This window comes from Microcebus murinus, chromosome 9 (assembly GCF_040939455.1).
Source record: "Microcebus murinus isolate Inina chromosome 9, M.murinus_Inina_mat1.0, whole genome shotgun sequence".
Lineage (NCBI taxonomy): Eukaryota > Metazoa > Chordata > Mammalia > Primates > Cheirogaleidae > Microcebus > Microcebus murinus.
In genome coordinates, this window is record NC_134112.1 from 30708394 (window position 1) to 30714276 (window position 5883).

The 5883-nt window shown below is 42.9% G+C and overlaps 1 pseudogene; it reads right to left on the reverse strand.

The window, feature by feature from the left end:
• Positions 1-1424: 1424 nt before the first annotated feature.
• Positions 1425-3138, reverse strand: LOC142872864 (elongation factor 1-alpha 1-like; annotated as a pseudogene).
• Positions 3139-5883: the final 2745 nt, after the last annotated feature.

Genomic DNA, 5883 nt, shown 5'->3' on the forward strand with positions numbered 1-5883 from the left:
GAAAGCTGTCAGGGCAGGGCTGGAATGGTCCCGCTCATCCAGAAAGTCTGGGTGTGAGGGTGGGGCTGTCTGAGACCCGCAGTCTGGAGCAGGCCTCGCTTCTTTCCACCCTCCCCAACTCTGCAGCTACTCCTGGGCCTCTGCCAACAGGCCAGACCACACGCCACCAGGCCTCCCCAGGTTGTGATGCCGGTGGGGAGGTTCCCTGCACAGAAATGCTGCCTGGGCTGGGCGCACAGCCTCCCTTTGGGGGGAGGGTTGCCCTCTAGGACGCTGATCTGCCCCTGGAGGCACACACACCTCAGCCGGCTGTTCACAAATATCCCTTCTGTACCCCAGGCAATGCTAGACCTCAGTGCATGGGATCTGGTCTGCAGGTCCGACCTCTGGGTCCCAGAGTTCAAACTGTATCCCCACCAGGGAGTGGAGTTCTGGTCCCAATTCATCCACAGGGAGCCCAAGCTGGGTCTATGTCTCTCAGCCTCTGAGTCGGCACCGTTCTCCTGGGAACACCATGCCAGCAGCACCTGGGAGGGCTGGCGGGTAGGGAGCTCACAGTCTGAGTTCCCCTTAGTCAGCTGTAGGGTCCCAAAAGGGAAGGTCCTGTTCCCTGGAGGTGCCTCTGGCTGGTGGCTGTATTGTCTCTCTTGGCAGCTGCAGGTAGGGTCGGCGGAGGGGAGAAGGATGCAATATGGTGCCTGCCGCGTGGCTCGGGTCTGTGCACACAGAGGTGCCCCAAGGGATTCGGGAGTCTGGTGCCGCGTCTGCTATAGGCTCACCGCTAGCTGGCGGCGGCCCTCTCTGAGCTGGTGTCTGCAGGTCTCTCCACCTGCTGGGGAGCCCACCAGCAGTCCCAAATGCAGGGGAGGGGAAAGGTGATTTATCCACCTACCCTTGCCGCTGGTCTCCGGGCTGCTCTGGCGGTCTCAGCTTCCAGTTCTCCTCTGCAGCCTCCTCACATGGAGTCTCCCAGGGTCTCAGGTACCCCTCCTTCCGGCCCTCGTCCGCTGTATGCTCGTCTTCTTGCTTCTTTCCTCTAATTTCTGCTAGAATCTGTCTTTTCTGCAGAGACACTCTGTCTGGCGGTGTTTCTCGTCCGCCATCTTGATCCTCCCTCCTAAACCTTGTTTTAATAGGTCTCAAAATTCTGTGACAGATTTTTGGCAAAGTTGTTTCCATTAAAAAGTACTAATTTTAAAAACTCATAACTTAAAACTTCCACACACACATCACTCACACACACATACACACACGCACACACACACACAAAACAAATGATTCAAAACACATTCTCTTTTCCTACTGAAGGTTTTTACTGGTAATCATTAACTAATATTTTACTATTAAACTTAAATGGCCAATTGAGACCAACAGTTCTGAGTCCACTACTGTTAAGTCTAGGTGGCAGGTATTAGGGATAGCATTCATTCAGCCTTCAGAACTTTCTCTGCAGACTTGATGGCCTTGTCAGCTCCAGCAGCCTCTTGTCCACTGCTTTGATGACACTCACAGCAATTGATTTGAAACTGATCACCAACAACTGATCACACAGCAAAAGGACCCAGAAGAAGATAGTCAGAGAAGCTCTCAACACATGTGGTCTTACCAGAAACCATATGAGTGATGGCAGCTTAACCCAATTTCAAAAATGTAGGGCCATCTTCCACCTTCTTAATAGAGCAGTGATCAATCTTCTCTTTCAGTTCATTTAACTTGCGAACAGTGGGAGCTGTGTGATAATCCAGCTTAGGGGCATAGCCAGCACTGATTTGGCCTGGGTGGTGCAGGATAATTACCTGAGCAGTGAAGCCAGCTGCTCTCATTAGTGGGTCATTTTTGCTGTCACCAGCAACATTGCTATGATGAACATCTTTGACAGACACGTTCTTGACATTGAAGATCACATTGTCCCCAGGAAGAGCTTTGCTCAAAGCTTCATGATGCCTTTCAACAGACTTGACTTGGTCCTGTCCCTGGTTTGAGAACCCCAGTCTCCACTTGGCCCACAGGCACAGGACCAATTCCACCAATTTTGCAGACATCCTGGAGGGACAGACACAAGGGCTTGTTGGTTGGACAGGTTGGTGGCAGGATGCAATCCAAAGTGCCAAGCAGTGAGGTTCTACTGGCATTGCTCTCTTTATAGGTGACTTTTCATCCATTGAATTAAGGCTTGTGAGCACAAGGTTCCAGCATATTACAATTCCAACCAGAAATTGGCACACATGCTGCTCCGTTGGAGCTGTAGCCAATTTTCTTAATGTAGGTGTTAACTTCCTTAATGAATTCCTGTATCTCTTCTGGCTCCAGGGTGGCTCAGTGGAATCCATTTTGTTAACACCGACAATTAGTTGTTTCACACCCCAGGTGTAAGCCAAAAGGGCATGCTCATAGGCCTGCCCATTCTCTGAGATATGAGCTTCAAATTCACCAACCCTGGCAGCAATAGTCAGGACAGCACAGTCAGCCTGAGATGCTCCTGTAATCAGGTTTTTTTTTTTTTTTTTTTTTTTTTGAGACAGAGTCTCGCTTTGTTCCCCAGGTTAGAATGAGTCCTGTGGCATTAGCCTAGCTCACAGCAACCTCAATCTCCTGGGCTTAAGCAATCCTTCTGCCTCAGCCTCCCGAGTAGCTGGGACTACAGGCATGCGCCACCATGCCCGGCTAATTTTTTCTATACATATTAGTTGGCCAATTAATTTCTTTTTATTTATAGTAGAGATGGGGTCTCGCTCTTGCTCAGGCTGGTTTCAAACTCCTGACCTTGAGCAATCCGCCCGCCTTGGCCTCCCAGAGTGCTAGGATTATAGGCGTGAGCCACTGCACCCAGCCCTATAATCAGGTTTTTGACAATTTCTGCGTCCTGAGTCACGAATGATAGTCACGTAGTACTTGCAGTCTCAAATTCTCACAGGGAGATATCAATGTTGATACCATTCTCACACTCACTTTTCAGTTTATCTAGCACCCAAGCACGCTGGAAGGAGCCCTTTTCCCTCTCAGCAGCCTCTCAAATTTTTTGGTGGTTCTTTTGTCATTCCCACCACATTCATAGATCTGATGACTGCTAACGGTGGACCTGCCTGAATCTGTGTGTCCAGTGATGACAATGTTGGTATGAATCTTTTCCTTTCTCATTTTGGCTTTGATTTAGTGGTGGTTTTCACAACGCCTGTGTTTTAGCAACAAACCTGCTGTAAACAAGCTCTTTTTAAAAATTTCTATTTCTTCTTCTTCCATGCCCTCACCTCTGCCCTGCTTGCCCTTTCTTTGCCCTCCCCCTTCTCATTCTTTTAAAGATATTTATTTTAAAGCAAATACAGGTATCATGCTACTTTAATTTCTACATATTTTACTATTCCCTCTAAAAGATACAAACCTTGTGTACCTACTCTTTTAGGCTGGAAAAAATTTAATACTTTTACTTGGAAAACTTAATGTTTTTTTCTTTTTTTTTTTTTTCTTTTTTTTTATTTTTTTATTTTTTTCTACAACAGAGTACCTGAGAAACTTAATGTTTTTTTCCTCTTGATATCTAGCAGTATATAGCTTGGGAACAACACTGAATCAGTTAGAGAAAAATGTCAAGCTATCTTTTCTTTGTACATGGTCTTTTAAGATAAAAGCTTATTGGGCATCTCTGTATGTAGCCATGTTATGATATAAAGTATTAATTTAATTAAGTAATTTATAAGACTTTAGTTTTCTTCCTCATTGAAATGGTCATTATAAAGGCTAAGCTTTTTGTTTGTTTTGGAAGGGAGCTATGTACTAGTTTACTTCAAAATCTCAAAGGACATTTTCAGTAACTCCATACAGTGTAGACATTTACCAGATGTGAAGTCTTAGAATTGTAAATACGAAAATGTTAGTAACTTCTGGAGCATGTAAATTGGTGATAGAAGACACACATACTTCCACCGAGTATTTCACTTACAACTTCCCCAAAGTGTATCCACCTTAGAAAACATGGATTACTGGCATTTTGGGGTCATTCAACTTTTTGGTAATCTTAGGAGAATTAAGGACCTTATCTCCAAAATAGAACACACTTACAAAATTTTGTACACATTTTTATTGATCCCCTGAAATGCAGCCATGTATCTACCAGATACCCTTCTACAAACAAACAATTTCCATTTTGCTTTTTGGCTTTGCATATATTTTGATTTTGTGATAGCTGACTCATCATGTTTCTATCTGTTTTCTTACAAGTTTAAGTACCAGGGATATAGTTTATCAGTAATTCTGAGAAATGTTTATTTTTCAGGAAGGGCACTGGGGCCTCTCCCTGCCTGGCATTTACTGCCCTGCATTCTACTTACTAATTCAAGTGCCTGTCTCCCCTCCTAAACCATAAACCTCTCAAAGGCAGAGAAAAGGTCCTCTAAGGCCATGTCCAGTTTTAGTAGCCTCCAAATAATTATTTCTCAAATAAGAAAATGTACAAAGTGTTATTAAGCACTTTAAGAAAGATGAAGTTATGTGAAATTCATAAGTCAAACAACTAATAGGTGGCATAGTGGATATGAAACTCAGGACTGTTCACTCCAAGTGCAAGGATCTTTCTAATATACTATCTATCAGGAATAAAAAAAAAAGAGCTGCAGAACAAGTCACTGCCAATATGTGAACTTTTGTTAGAGATAAGGTCTCAATAGCTTGGGGCTGACTATGAGGGTCCCAAAGGAGAAAAGGGGAAAAGGAAGGGAGGTAGAGAGAGGCTTCCAGGAAGTAAGACAATATATATCTCGGGGAAACTCTGTTCTATTCTTCAAAACAATGACACATTTAGGATATGTAGAATATTGATTCAAAAAGTGGTTTAATCTCTTTAAAAATTAAAATATTTAAGGACATGTGATACTTTGGGTCTTCTGTGTTTTCTTCTTTTACTACTTTAAAATAGGATGAATCAATGCCTTTTGTAACAATCTGGATGGAACTGGAGATCATTCTCCTAAGTGAAGTATCTAAAGAATGGAAAAACAAGCACCACATGTACTACTCGCTATTAAATTTTAACTAACTGATGAGCACACATGTGCACAGGGGGAAGTGAAACTCAGTGGAAATCAAGCAGAGGGTAGGGGGTGGGAGAGGAGGGGAAAACCTACCTAGAAAAATCTACCTCTTACCAGGGTACAATGACCACTATTTAGGTGACAGATACATCTATAGCTGAGACTCAAGCTTTACAGAACTGACCCACATAAACTAAAATTTGTAAACCCTAATTATTTTGAAATAAAAAAGAAAGAAAAGAAATATCCCCTCTGACTTGCCCAGGTCATCAGATTGTAAGCCCAGTTAACTGGTTAATTGGTTGACCCCAGTTTAATATTCTTATTGGCTCATGTTTCCCCATCCACTCCTCCGAGTAGCCACCAATTTCTACAAAAGAAAATCTCTTTAATGTCTTTCGTTCATGGCATGTCTGTGTTGTTTCTCTAATTTTTATGTGGAGTACTAATCATGTTCTTCCTTGTTTATAAATGAGAATGTTGGATGTTTATGAAAACAGAAGATGAACTTTATTGATAGTTTAGTCTTTATCAACCCCTCAATCTACTTGATTGACTTGAATGGTCACATAATAGCAGACACAACCCTTTGAGGCACTGATTTGTTTTTTCATTTCATTTCCATTTAAATTTTTGTAATATAGGCTTCCTGAGATTTGCCACATCTCTCAAAGTAGAAAACAAGCCAAAAGAAGATGTTTCTCAGAAAAGCCAGCCACTGGAGTGAACAAAATCAATTTGAATGTATTACTGTAAATTTGTATTCAAAGAGAGAACTCAAACTTCCAAATGGAAGCTGTTGAGGGGACATGTTCAGAGAATAGTCTAACTTTTAGAGGAATTTCAGTCATTTCCTGTT